The 15205-nt window shown below is 40.6% G+C and overlaps 1 protein-coding gene across 1 annotated transcript in view; it reads left to right on the plus strand.

Moving 5' to 3' along the window:
• The window catches only part of hfm1 (helicase for meiosis 1), a 347154-nt gene that overhangs the window by 72094 nt on the left and 259855 nt on the right, over nt 1–15205 (plus strand). The window lies entirely within an intron of this gene.

Genomic DNA, 15205 nt, shown 5'->3' on the forward strand with positions numbered 1-15205 from the left:
GGGGACTGCTTTACACCTTTGCGTTCGGTAAGGTCTGCTGTTTATTCTGATATATGGTTTGTCATGTGCTGAACGAAGGGTTCGTTAAGTATTCCACCGAGATGAAGGGAGGGGAGATGGGCGCAGAACCTTCAGTAGAATTTATGATTAAATGTAATTTATTAATTACTTTTCCCGCGAAATGTTCACCACAGCAATTAGCGGCTAACACCGTTTAAAAGATGAAAAGCTCTTTCATGTGATGTCATACTTGTGATGTCTGTCTGATGAGTAGGCTACTTCGCGAGTAGTTCAACTGAGAAGAATGGGTGAATTTGGACGCTGCACTTTCTTTCTTGCCGTGCGCTGTCACTTTCTCCACTGCGTAAAAGACTAAATTAATTTGCGCTGTGAATGCTAAGATTATTTTGACAGGCCATAGGCTAAATAAAAATCGCTATTAGTCGGACGCAAAGCAGAATATTGAAAGAAGGGGGCACCAAGGCCCAGGGCTGGCGCTAGCCATTTGGGTGCCCTAAGCACTAGCCATTTGGGTGCCCCCAGCACTAGCCATTTGGGTGCCCCCGCAACCACCCCACCCACCACCACCACTCTTTATTTCCAAAATAACTGCTGCAAACATTTCCACACGAACAGCATCTAAAATGTGAGCTGACCATAGAGCAGGATCAGTTGGAGGGGGCACATATGTCTTTGCAGTGTCACTTGCTGATGGCCCCTCAGTGACAGGACTCACTCTGCCTTCAGAAGCAGATGCGGTTGTGTGCCGACTTGTATCTGTACCTGGGCTATTTGATGATTGTTGGTCAGGGCTGAGTGCTGTTGTAGAGTCTGCAGAGCTGGTTGGTGGCTGGTGTTGTGGATTAGAACTGCTGGTTGATGGTTGATCTAATTCTTCCTCCTGGCCTTGAGTTGCTCCTTGCAGGTATCTTAGCATTGACCCTGCGTTCAGAAATACAAGACAAAATATTCAGGGATTCTACTGAAATATGATGCGATCTGGGAAAACCCATCACATGGTGTGTGTTGCCCCCTGCAGGTAACCCCCAGAACCTAGTCAACGTCAGACGTTTCTCAGACGTAACCCTAGGCCCAGGCAGTTAAGACCCACGATACCCCCCAAGAGGTTATTGTAGGTAGCAGGGACCTACTGTCGAACAAAGTTGCACGTCTTCCCTCTGCGGCGCAGATAACCTATTGAGAAGTTATTAAATAAGGAGTAACTACGCCTAGGTCTCGGACAGTTGGCCAACGTGCAAAGATGTTTGACCTTAGAGATTATCTAGAGACACAGGTTATAGGCTACTTCTTGCTTAGGTTTTTAAAGACTGGAGACCTTTTTACCATCCTTCAGTATAAAGTCACGCTAACCCAAGTCTTAGAAAAGACAGATGAAGAACCACAGAAGAGATACCTTATCTTCCTGTTAGGAAATCGTGGAAATGCATGGATTCCAGTTTCTTCCAGTAGCAGCAACTGGAATCCATGCATTTCCACTGAATTATTTTTGGAATCTGATCCCTTATCATACCTGTTCATTCTTACTCGTTGCTCGACTTATCGTGACTAAATTCAAGATGGCTGCAAACGCTAAACTTCGTGAAGGTACTGTCTGTACAAATCGTCTTGTAAGTAAACTACCAGTGCTTTTACAAAGTTCTCAATGTCTCATTTTATATGTCAGGGCCCTCGGAAGTCTACCAATGAAGTGTGGAGATACATTGAGCCCCGTAAATGGGTGTAAAACAGTGATTTATTTGCATGGCTAGCCCGATGCCGAAGCACCACTATTGAAAAAGCTGTTGGTAGCTAACGCCAGATTTTGGAGTGCAGGGGACAAGCCGAGATGGGCTATGAGACATACGTTCACACTCGGTATCATGTTTCAATACACTTTAGGTCAATATCACACCGGAATTCTCCTTTAAGGTTCTGATACCACCTTAAAGCTGCTTTCAATCTCTTTTCAAATCTGTTTTCCTTTTTTTCATAGCATGTCTGTAACAAATGTTATCATTATCTGAAGTCAGCTTAGTAACATGGTTTTATGAAATGGAATTTAGAAAAAAACAGCTTTAAAGATGGACATTCTAAATAGAATCACCACAATCAAATATCACATGTTAAATTGTAATTACTCTATTATGGCACACACTTATTTTAGTCACTACAGTGGGTCCCCGTTAAGTTTGGACGGGTTCCTTCATGAATCACGCACCCCATTTTCTCATCAGAAATGGCACAAACTGCAGTTGACACAAACAACCACAAGGTGTCACTTGGGTGCCACTACTATTTTGATGCGACTGACTTACTGCTTCCATGGCGAGCGGGTCAATGGAACTTAAATTGATCACGGTAGTTTAAACTTACACTTGACAAAACATTCTAATATGAAAATGTAGATGCAATTGTTGTAAAATGGTGCAGCTCCTTTAAGAAAGCACCGTGTGCAGGGATGGAGAGAGAGAAAAGCGAGAGGGGGGATAGGCCTATGTGTGTTAGAACTTAGCGTGTGGAAAAAAGTACGCGTGCTGTTGAGACTGGAGCGAGTCATATTCAAAATAATGCAAAAAAAAAAGAATTATCCTCATTCATTGCACCAAAGCATGCCTGCTTGCCGACGTTTAAACGAAAAAAAATATATCAAAGCACCTTTTTTAGCGTTTGAATGTAGCGAAAAAATGTTTAAACAGCTGGACAAATGATTTAGCTAATTGATTATATAACCTGTACACCAGCAATTGTTGAACATTTACCTGTACAAGTACATTGACAGTAGCCCAGCCTAACAGCATGTTGTAGGCCTACTGTAGAAATTTCACTTAAATTGCAACCGCAACATGTCTGCTTGCCAACGCTCAAACGACAAATCTAAAAAGATAATAAAACAACAAGAGGGTTGAGTCTGAATGAGTCTGAATGAGTCTGAGTTTTTGTAGTTAATAAATATTTTCGGATTAAAAAAATGGTCATTCTTCAATCTCCTTCACTGACGCCTATGGAAAAGGCTTAATGTCCCAAAACAACGATCAATGATCATCAAATTTCTCTCTCACATTGCTCCTCATCTATAAAAAAAAGTTTTTCTTTTCTTTTTGAGCACATCCGAATCCCAGGACATAACGCTGGACCTTATAATAGGCTCGAGATATAATTCCAAAGGGGCAGATAGGGGCCACTGCACTGAAAACTTAAAAGATGAAGCTTTCGAAATTTGAAATTGCGATCAGTGACTGGCATCGGGTGAACGAAGCTTTTCGGGTTGAACAGGCTATTAAAAACTATTTGCGCACCTCCATGTCACAGGAGAGACTGGGCTCTCCCTTCTATGAAAAAGACGTTAGGCTACCTGCAAACTGGCCTATGATTTCATTGCTGAGTTTGCGGCAAAGCAAGAAAAGTTTTTTTTTTCCTGAGTCAGGATATGGCGAGTCAGTGTCATTTATTTGTCCAATGTTATCCTATAGATACAGACCAGTACATCTTATCAATAGTATGAATGTCGTGTGTGTTTCTGCTCATTGACAAATATCATTCAGCACAATGATTCATGCCCAATTAATTCCCCCTGTTAAAGTGTTCGCCTTTGTTACACTATTTGGTTTCGTGATGTAGCCTATGATAAACACCATATGGCCAAATATGTGACTCAGCTAATGTTATAGGCTATACAATTGAATTTCCCCTCTTAAAGGCAAGCTGGTGTAGCTTATTAGACTAGGCTACTATTAAAATACACCGACGGTAGCCTTGGCTATGTGTAAAGTAAGCTATCGCATGATTTCATGCACGTGAAGTGAAAAGGGCCTTGCATCTGTCAAGTTCAAGACAGGGCCTCGCATCCTCATGACGGCCCTGCAGCTCCTCCTAAGACAGCGAGGAAAAAAGTTAAAATCTGCCGATAAACCCGGAAAAAGTTGACAGGTTTGTTTCGGTCCCGGTGATTATTTGTGAAATTGTGCAAACGACAGCCTTTTCAAGGCATTTCAAGGAAGGAGTCGTAGCATGCAAGCTCCCAAATTGACCCAGTAGCCTAAGGCATCAATAAATTGTTGGGACTGGGGAGGGTCATGTGTTTTTTCTCAATCACTTTGGAGGGTCATAGAAAAAATCTTGCTGGCGAGGGAGGGTCACGCCTTTTGACTAACGCTCCCAAAACTCCTCCGGTAGCCCCTTAATTAAATAAATAACGAACAGTCCCTAATTGATTAATAGCCTAGGCCTACACCAGCAATTGTTGAACATTGACCTGTACAGGACATTGACAGTAGCCCAGCCTAACAAGCAAATGTTGCAAAATACATCAAAAGACGCAATTAATCAGAAATAAATAATGTAATCTGCATCGCTTTATTTAACAAACTGCAAGCAACAAGAGCATTGAGTTAAGCTGTAGGCCAAACCAAGAGCAAAGCCTATCTGTTAAGGCAGTCGATAGGCTATATAACGAGCTGTGTGCCTGGAAAGGCGATAGATGGCGGCTCTGGTCATCCCATACCCTCCCCCACTTCCTGTAGCCTACCATTATGAAGGCCTGTAGCCTAAAAACGACTCGTTGCCGCTTTTGTGACATTAAGCTTTTTTCACGTTAAGCCCCCTCCCCCATCCCCTTCTTTCACAAGCAGTGGGGGAGCGCTGGGCCTAAAGTAACACTTTTTGGTAGACAAAGTAGGGTTCTCCGCTTCTGTCGTTAGGGCCACAATCCGTTGCAACCAGGCCAGGACAGATATTTTAGAGAGGGGAAGCGCCGGTGCAGCTCAGATGTCTTCTTAATTTTCTTTATTCTTTAGTAAAAAAGGTACAGAACATTATTAAACTTTGACTAACGTTTGATGTGTCGATGTTTTTTTGACTAACGAACATTGAAACGTTAGTCAAAGTTTAATAATGTTCTGCACCTTTACTAAAGAATAAAGAAAATTAAGAAGACATCTGAGCTGCACCAGCGCCTCCTCCTCTCTAACACTTTTGGCTTTGGCTAAATATTTCTAAAATCATTTGAGTTTCACTAGTCACATGTTTTAACAAGCAACACTTGTTATTGAACTAATAACAGACAATTTGACTTTATTTTCCATAAGGGAGAAATAACATAGGCAGAGTCTAACCAAGGTCAATCTTCCCAAACAAGCCCTAAAACCTGAAAACACCACGAGCAAAACAGTGCAAAACATCACAAAACTAACTAAACTAACAAGTCACCCGACATTTTTTTTATTGCAATCATTGTAGCCTACAGTTGTAACTCTCTCCCTCCCTCTCCCCCCTCCAGCGCATAACAGTCGTTTTACTCCCCGGATCGCTCATTATAAAGAATGTTTAACGTGTCCCAAAACAGCTATCAATTAATCACCAAACGTCTTATAAACAAGTATTGCCAGGAGCAACACCTTGCAAAAATGATAACAATAGGCCTAGGCCTTTATATGGCTCTGCTCCTGCCTAAATTCGAACTCAGAACTACCTGAAAGTTGCAGACCTGTTCTGGAAATACGTGCATTAACCCACTTTCGACCGTCCAGACAACGCTATCTGCTTCGAGTAGGCCTATTGGGTAGGACTGTAGCCTACACTGGTTGCTGTGGCACAGTCTTGAGTGACCAAATTCGTTTTTCTTTGTCATATGAATGCTGTCATTTTGTTAACATTACTGTTAAGGAGATGCTGTAGGCAAAGTCTATATTTCAACCTCGTTAGTGTAGTAAAAAAAATCAGAACTATTCACAAGGTTTCTGGGCAGCATATTTATGTTCTGTTAGCAAGCGAACTTCTCATGACTACCGACAAAGTAGCCTACTGCCAGCTGACCTAAGCTCTCATTTTAAAACATTACTGAGAGACAGACACTGTACAATCAAGAAATCTTGCCACTGAATCCAAAACTACGTTTAACATCATGTACAAGGCTTAGGCTACAGTGGACTAGCATGTTGCAGGGGCTGCTAAAAACACAGAGAAACGCACTGAAAACTCGGCCAATCACAGCCCTTGCTGTCGAATGCGCCGTCTGGTTCGACCGTGGAACTCCACAGCGGACTATGCTGCCCCCAAAGGCTGCAGTTGTACTTACATTTCACCATTCACCATGATCGTGAATGAAGTGTCAATTTTTAACTGGGACCCACTGTATTAAGGAATTTTTTCATTGTTACTAATGTGGAGCAGAATAAGAAATTATGAAAGCTTTTAATGGTGGGTAATTTTCTAAAGTAAAGTATGTACCCAAGAATGTGCTCCAGTCATACAGTACATTGGTACAAGAGCAGTGCCATCCTCTCTACCACAAAGACATGGTACATTGACTCCAGATGGACTTGAGTTTTGAACTACTTGGGCAATGTTATCCAAGAAGTCAGCCTTATTTCTCCTAAAATTTCTTTTAAAGAGCCCAAAGCACCAGTCACAGGAAAACTTTGTGTGCCCAGCAAGAAGGAAACTCATTTTGATTGACACATGACGACCTGTCAAGACACGCCACATCAGATACCACATCACAAAAGAGTTCTTGTTTTGTCCCGCGCAGTTATCTGCATGAAGGTGCATGTGCATTTCACCCAGTCCATAATTCTCAAGATATGAGTGTAAAAGGCTAATAACACAGTTGCTACCTTTACCAGTCATCCAACAAGAAAGTAACCTGCTTTGGCAAGGCCTCACATGCTACACCAAAAACTCCACACTTACGTGGTGTTTTGAAATACATCGGCCCTGGTTGGAGGGGATCATTGGGGTAGTGAATCTGTTGTGCAAAGTCCATGCTATAATGTACCATTCCCTCATAGCTACAAGGAATGTGTGGACCTAACTCTAACCCAGCAGGCAAGTTTGCTTTTGAATCCTTACAAAGTTGCTGATAGTGTGTACGTTCTACTCTAGGCTTCTCCAGATGTTCAGTGGCCAGACGATGCAGCTCTACCTTTTCTGAATCTGCCTTATTGGCAGCCTCACTAATGTGTTTTTGATATTTTTGACATGTCCAAGACCGGTCAGTTGCTGGCCACAAATGGCACCACTTCCCGCCAGATACGGCGAAACGTAACTACAGAAACCACACGCTGATTCGCTGCAGCAACTGCCACACAGTAATCAGAGTACACCTTCACCTTTGTACAGTTAGTTGGAAGAAGTTTCAAATCACTCCTCCAAAAGCCTGGTACCCTCCCTGGAAGATGCATGCCATGAGTTTCAGCATAGTTTAAAATGAAATGTGTGACATACATATTGTCCTCTTTCTTCAGTGCATTAGGAGGCTGACTCTTTTTGTTGCCATGAATTCGAGGAGTAACACCATGCTCCTTATAATGCTTAATAAGAGCATCTAGCTTGACCTGCCCAATGCCATGGAGATATTTGAACGTATCCCTGCATATTTTCTCCCCATGGTGAAAGAAATCAGTTCTTTGGGACTTCCGAACTGTCTGTTTTTTTTTTATGGGTGCGGGACAGTAGCTGAGAAAGATGCATTCCACACAAGAGTTTAGCTAAAATGGCGATATCTAGCTCATCCCTTGTCATTTCCAAGAAACAGTAACGGATCCTCTGCAGCTCCTCTTGCATGAAACGTGTTGAACATGGATGACTGTTATTCTTGCACATCACCATTATCTTCTTGATGTGGAACAGGTGGTAGTATCTCTGCTACATCTTCAGTAATAGATGTGGGATGGTCATCACCTGAAATGAGGAAGAATTAATAACATGTATTATATAAAAAAGGCTGAACTACATTATTACTAATAATCAACATTGAGAATCCATCACACAAGTATTTCACCATTGCAAGTCTATGCCCATAAGACATGTGTAGGCTACTACTATAGTAGTACTACTATTATTACTCAAAAAAATGATCATCATGATTAGATTATGTAGGTACGACTAAGTTAACTTTATGTTAAGGTGTAGCCTACTAATAAAAAAAAGTGAACATGTTACGTGCAGGCTTGCACAGCATGCTGACAAGAAGCTATCGTATATGGCTCAATCTCTCATTCCCAAAATAAGATTTATATTTCTTACATTTAAATTGCATAATATGTCACAGAGTGAAGAAACCGTCTTCACCGTCAGTAATGCAAGGCTACAGTCTTGAATGTCACTAGCATGGAGCAATCATGAACATCACCAAGTATATTAACCTAACGTTAATGCTACAGTCTGCATCTCGAACGTTAAGTCTCCGTTTTAAACTCACATGTCAGCTGGACTTACCAGCCATAGTTTGTGGCTTTAACTTGACGTTTTAGGTTTAAGCCTTCGTGTTACCATTCAAAAGAAATGTATAACGGGAACATGATAACGTAATGGATAAAGTTACTCTGAAAGAACAACCCTGATCTTCCAGGGAACTGACTCTAGCCTGTCAGGAATAACACTAGGCTAACCTACATCACGGTTATCATTAACGTTACACAAGGAGATAAATTACCACCAGAGGGGGATTTTAAAATTAAGTAAATTGTTTTATTATTGTTTTATTACTAGTGCAGTCTATGGATGTTTTAATCGTAACGTTACCTTGTAGGTTTTTGATAACTAGTCATTTAAGTGAGCAGCTACCTCAGACTCCCTTCTCTTGAGCTCCGCCATCTCTGTAGACTCTCACAAGACTGACATCCTCACGTAACGTTAACGTTAGGTTTATCAAAACATATCACAGTGTTACAATGTATATATATAGCGGGAACATGTGCATTGAAATGACTTTATTCGTGTGGTTGGTTACTTTACGGCTTTGATTGGTGAACCGTCTTTGTAGCCTAGTGTTTATAGCCTGGCAAAGCAAGTTATAGGAGATTTTTTATGCACCTCCGCCGTTCGCGGTTTCAAATGTAGATGATCTTTCAGGCAAAAATAAATCAATTTTTAATGTATAAAACTAGTGAATTTCACCTAGATATTTTTCAGGAATTATAGACAAGATGTTATATAATAATAATTTAATGAAAACACAATTTTGCCAAATAAATGACAATCGACCTATTTTTACTATTTCCTCGAAACGTGACAGCGCGACATCCGACGGGTTTTCCCAGATCCCATCACAAATGCATTTTTTGATTGAACCATCATACAAAAATATTGCACACATTAGTCTTTTAAGTTTATATAGGCCTATGTGTCACAGGAACATTTAAAACTCTATTTTACCTTTAAAAGAGGTCTGATGAGGCACAATATAATAATTCTGTACATAATTGGACAACTCTGAATATGTAAATCTACAAACACTGAGATTGTGTTTTTTTTTCTAATTGCAGTTTCACCATATCGCCCTTGGCCTATGAACCTCTTGAAAATGACCGCATAGAACAACAACTAAACTTATCTAAAGTTGTCTAATTTGGCAAAATCACATCACGTTCAGTTTCAGGGTTTTTCCAAAGTTCCCACTCATCATTTCATTATGTTGTAAAAGTGTCACTTGTAACATCACTTTTTCACTACACAATTAGAACTTTTGATCATAATTGATAACAAACGCCAAAAACATGTCCTGAAATGCAAAGCAAACTAGGCTAATAGGCTAACGTTACCTGACTATATCTCTGATGGCTAAAAGAAATAGCAAGCCCGGTTTAAGCATAATCAGAAATAGCATTGCTAGCTAGCAACCTGAGCAAGGATATGCACTGATTGCTAACGTTAACAGAAAACAGCCGAGTGTTAAATTGCATTCAATAACCCATAATCCATATCCATATCCACAACGTAAAATAACTAGCTAGCCAGCATTAATAATTTGCAACCTTAACACCACTTGAACATAAACATGACTAGTAGGACCTTACGTTACAAAGTTTATTTACTACCTGGCATAAGCATAGACATGCAAGCAAGGGCTACAAACCTAACATTTTTTATTTAAAATATTGTCTTACCTGCAAGCGATGCGCGAGCATCATCCCGCTGTCTCTTCTTTTTCCTTTTTTCCGCCCCCATGCTTGGTGCTTTTCGAGGCCATGCAAGGGCTACAAACCTAACATTTTTTATTTAAACAATTGTCTTACCTGCAAGCGACGCGCGAGCATCATCCCGCTGTCTCTTCTTTTTCCTTTTTTCCGCCCCACGCTTGGTGCTTTTCAAGGCCATGTCTTAGGTGTCAAATTTGAGATTGAGGCATAATCGAACAGACCACTGGGAGGTGGGGGAGGGTGGCACCAGACGGAGACTTTTGCATATTAAATGCTTTAGACATATTTTATTTGCTATTTATACTAGTACCCAGGTAGCAAAAATACACTGGGACGGAACTGGGCCACACCTACGAAAATGTCCAGCACGGATCTGCATAATGGACCTGATCCGACGTCCAAACGCACATCGGTCCAAAATTGGTCTCGATCCGTGCCAACAAGGGCTAAGACTGGCCCAGTTCCGTATGATGGTCTGTGTTACTGACGTGTTCCAGATCTGCTTATCATATGCAATACGGGTCCGCTTATTTTGTGTGGTACGGAACCGTTTATCAGATATCAGCCGGCTTTATTTGACATGTGAAATGTGATTGGTAATTAATTATCCTGAAAAATCTGTTTGCTACACATTTGCTAACAGGCTCGTTATAGGTTTACCCAGGCTAAAGTTCGTAACGTTTTCCCAACAGCTCAACTAATAAACATAAGCTAGGCTACAAACACAATAGGGGGGGAAAAAAACTTTACACATAAGTGTCTTATTATTTTTTATTCAACAACCTGGCTGTAGAAGTGCAATCCCAGACAAAGTTTAAGTCGTGTTAATTCCACTGTTCATCAATATTCAGTCTTCCTCAGTCATCTCCATGGTCAATATGAAACAACACAAAATAAACATCAGCCATTTATTCCTTTTTGAAAATAGGCTAAGTCACAATTACACTCGTTTTTTATCATCAGTGATCCTGTTAGCGTTTTCACTGTTTTTCGAAAATAGTTATTATGATGGATGTTTCGCTCAAGCTAAGCTAGTATATTGCTGGAAAATAATAGCATTAACCTTACAGTAAAGTTATCAATCGCTTGGCTGCTTGTTGTCTCTGATAAAAAAGCAGATAGCCTACTTTGAAAAGTTGGGCTTCGTCCTAGTCCAACCGCAGGCTGGCAAATCATGGCAAAAGATTGATAGTGAGCAAACCAAAGATCCTTGATTAACGTTATTGCTTGGACTTCTGCATGCGTGGCAAGAATATGGGGTTGTCTCATAGCACTGTTAGATCTGACACAAACAACAATTGACTACTTTTACCACTGCTAGATGATAATAAAAATAATGAAACGAGCATATGATCAATATTGAGTCAACTATATCTTCTTTTCCAGCCTTACTGTAGAAATGAAGTGGCCATGGGAACAAAGTGCACCCCCATGGTTTCTAAATTTGTGCCATTCCAAAATACCTTTTTTTTCTGTAGCAGCCAGTTGACAATGAAGTAGGGAAAGGACAGTCAATTTAGCAGAATCAGCACCTTAATTAATGTCATTAGGCCTACCACCTGGGTCTGCTGTGAAAAAATAGTCTTTCGGCTCATATCCGTAATCCAGGTTTGGGCCAAATCAGTGTTTTGTATTTTAAACGCATCTCCTGACTTCCAGTAGAGTTGCGGAAATCGGACCTGGGACAAATCTGTAAACCGGTGATAAGACAACATTGCTAGCAGAGCTGAAACCGCTATCAGGAGCAGATCTGGCCCACAGTCAGATACCGTATGTCTGCTACAGGCGGATCTAAAGGCTTTTATGCGGATCCGGCCCAACGGAAATTGCTATCTGGGTAGCCTATTGTGATGATTTTTCACGACCCAGATACGCGCAGTGCGTGATGTGCGTGTGCGGAGCGCCGACACTGCCAAGGCCACCGTGGCCTGTAAACCTCTGATTTTCAAAGGGGCATCACGACCAATGCAAGGGGCCATGGCCGTCGTGGCCACCCTGAAATTCCTACCCTGGTCAACAGTCAATATAGCGGATATAGAGGATTCACACTACTTTCTATAATGTCAATAAAGTCAATGGGTGGATTACGATCTATGGATAGATGGTGCTGTTGCTGATCTAGTTAATCTACCCATCCATGGACAGGAAATTGCTTCCATACAAACGCCTATGGCCATTGTTTTGTGATTTTTTTCGCCCGCTATTATATTTTTGCAATGTCTTTGGCACATTCCGGCCGCGGTGAAATTTTACATGTTTTTAAAATGCTTTAAAATTAAGGTGCTCCAAATGAAATGCATGTCTCACAATAAAAGAGAAGGCAACAAAATGCACTTGAAATAAAGGCCTGTGATTTGCGCAGCCTTAGTAAATAAAAGACCGGCCATAATTTGAGGATTTACTAGTCTGTCTCCTAAACATTTCTCACCCGTTAAACAGACATGCATGAAAACATTTGAAAACAAAACTCAGCCATAGGTTATTTGAGAATGATGACTCTCTTCAGCATTGTCCTAACTGTTAAAATGAGGCAGATAAGGTTGGTAAGATTGGTAAGATTATGCAGACTGTTACCATTGACCGATACTCGCGCGCACACACACACATACAATATACGCCGGAGGCTTTAGACCAGAGGTATTCAATTAAACTTCACCAAGGTCCAGTTACGGAAAATTTCCTCAAGCAAAGGTCCGGAGCATCATAATGTTTAACATGCGTTTATAGGCTATGTAGGCCTATATATATATATTTGGATGGATAGATGATGGATGGATGGCTGTTTAATGTGAAATAAAATTAGTAGCCTGAAAGGCAACATTCGAAATGAGGAGAAATAAGGCAAGATAAGAGTAGGCCCTAATTAGGGAAGAAAAACTGAGTAGCCTTGGCTATTTTAAGATCTTACCATGAACTTAAAATAAGATTTGAGCTGAGACAAGGATGGATATATTCCACAGCTGGTTCCAAGTTTAATTCTATTTTTTTTTTTATGTTGACCCGAAATCCTGGAAACCTTTAAGGAACATCGCGTTGTTGGGCAGTGCATGGATGTGTTAAAGAAGCCCTATGCAGGTCTGGTTATTCCTTCGCTGTTTCTGGGTTTTCGCCTGATTTGGGATCGCATTTTTCACGACATAGCTCCCCCTGTAGCTAGCGAGCTAGCCATCAAGAAACCAAGCTAAACACTTACAGGGCTCACAATAAAACGGTCGAGCAAACACATTGTTCAAGAGACTATCAAACCACATTACAAAAACGAAGTTCACCCAAGGGTAGGCTACTTACAATTTCACAGAGGTGGAAAGTAACGAAATACATTTACTCACGTTACTGTATTGAGTAGTTTTTCTGTGTATTTTGTATTTTTTTAAGTAGTTTATAAAATCGGTATTTTAAATTTTACTTGATTACATTTTGAGTGAAGTATTGTACTTCGCTACATCAAAAATCCCATCCGTTACTTGAGTAAAAAAAAAAAAAAGTTAAGACTAACGAAAACGGAAAGGGATCGCAACCCCTAGTGATGATGATCAGCATGTAGCCTACAACAGGACATGAATCAAGCTGGCGCCATGCAGTCTTTCTACTGGATCACGAAATGCATCAGATTAGCCTAACCTATGAAAGTGTACTTTCCGCTATTCCAATCGGTTGTCTCAGTTTGTTTTAGCACTAATGATTGCGGAGAGATATTTAAGCAAACACCATGGGATTTCGTGTTTTGACGTTTGTGCTCACTTTTCTTTGGAAAGAAGTTTATTAGCAGTTGTTTCCCCTCATTTTGATGTCTCTCTTTTTCCTGTTTTGGCCTTTGTTTTTAGTAACCCGACTTGGCTTTCTTGGAGAAAGACATTGCACCAGCAGCAAAACAATTAGCGGTCCACTACTAGCGATGCTCAACTAAATAAACAAAAGATAGGCCTATACTACCTTATGAATCGTGCAGGCGGACTAAACCATTAGCTCTTTAGCAAGGGAGAGTGAGAGTGACCTTACACAGTTTTCACTATGATTTGTATACAAAATCCAGTCAGTCAAACTTTAAATTTCGTCTGACATTCATTTTGACATTTAATTTGGGTCAGGTAAAATAAATATATGGTGGAAATAAGTATTGAACGCTTTTTTTTTTTTTTTCAGTAATTAGCCTAGTGAGTCTATTCGAAATTTTCACCACACATTATATTAACACACATATAAAAAATCCAAACATAAGAGTTTTGTGTATTAAAGTGGAATGACACAGGAAAAAAGTATTGAACATGCCTACTGCAATTTCTTCAATACTTTGTGGAAAATCCTTAAATCTGTAAAGACAGCTTCAAGACATTTCCTGTATGACAAAACTTATTGGTCGCAGTATCAGGTCTGATTTTGGCCCATTGTTCTAAACAGATTCCAGGGGTCCCTCTTGTGAGTCCTGATCTTTAGTTACTTCCAGAACTATTTAATTGAATTGGCTGTCTTTCTGGAGCTTTCTCAGAGTGGTCCTTGGCTCTTGGAATTGACTATCCTTCTGACTCCCTGGTCAGAAATATTACGAGGAGATCCTGTGCATGGCTGGTTGATGATGCAGTGATGTTTCTTCCACTTGCAGATAATGACTCCCATGCTGCTTACTGGAAGATTCTGATGTTTTGAAATGCATCTGTAACCAGTTGTATTGATATGTTTTGCAACAATAAGGTTGCAAAGGTCTTGGGAGAGCTTTTTGCTTTTATCCATCATGAAATGTTTCTTGTGTGACACCTTGGTAATGAAAAACCTTTTTATAGCAGTAGGCTACTAACCAAGTAGGCTACTAACCAAGCTTATATTAATTTGCACAGATAGAAAGGATAACTACTCTCTATACAGATTCCAGCTCGTTCCTTCCCTTTCCTTGCCTTAGTGTTTTTTCTTAGCGTGTTCAAAACTTTTCCCCCGTGTTATTCCACTTCATTACATGACTCTACTTATGGAGTTGTTTGGATTTTTATGTGTGGATTACCTGAGTTATTACTAATGCCTGGTGAAAATGTTGTGCCCCCTGTATTCCACTTTTCACGGGCCCTCTCCTCCATTGGGGCCCTATACTTCCCACATTTTCCCCCCCAGTACGATGCCCTTTAATCTGCTGAACCTTCTGCTCGTTTCCAAATATAAAAAAAACTCTCTGCAACTCAATATTGGCCTGCCTGCCTCAGCTGCCTGTGAGGGGCTTTTCAGTTGTGCTGGATTACTGTTCACTGCAAAGCGACCCAAGGATGAATGCAACTAACTTTGAAAATCAACTACTGCTCAAA

This window comes from Alosa alosa, chromosome 1 (assembly GCF_017589495.1).
Source record: "Alosa alosa isolate M-15738 ecotype Scorff River chromosome 1, AALO_Geno_1.1, whole genome shotgun sequence".
In the NCBI taxonomy this organism is placed as follows: Eukaryota; Metazoa; Chordata; class Actinopteri; order Clupeiformes; family Clupeidae; genus Alosa; species Alosa alosa.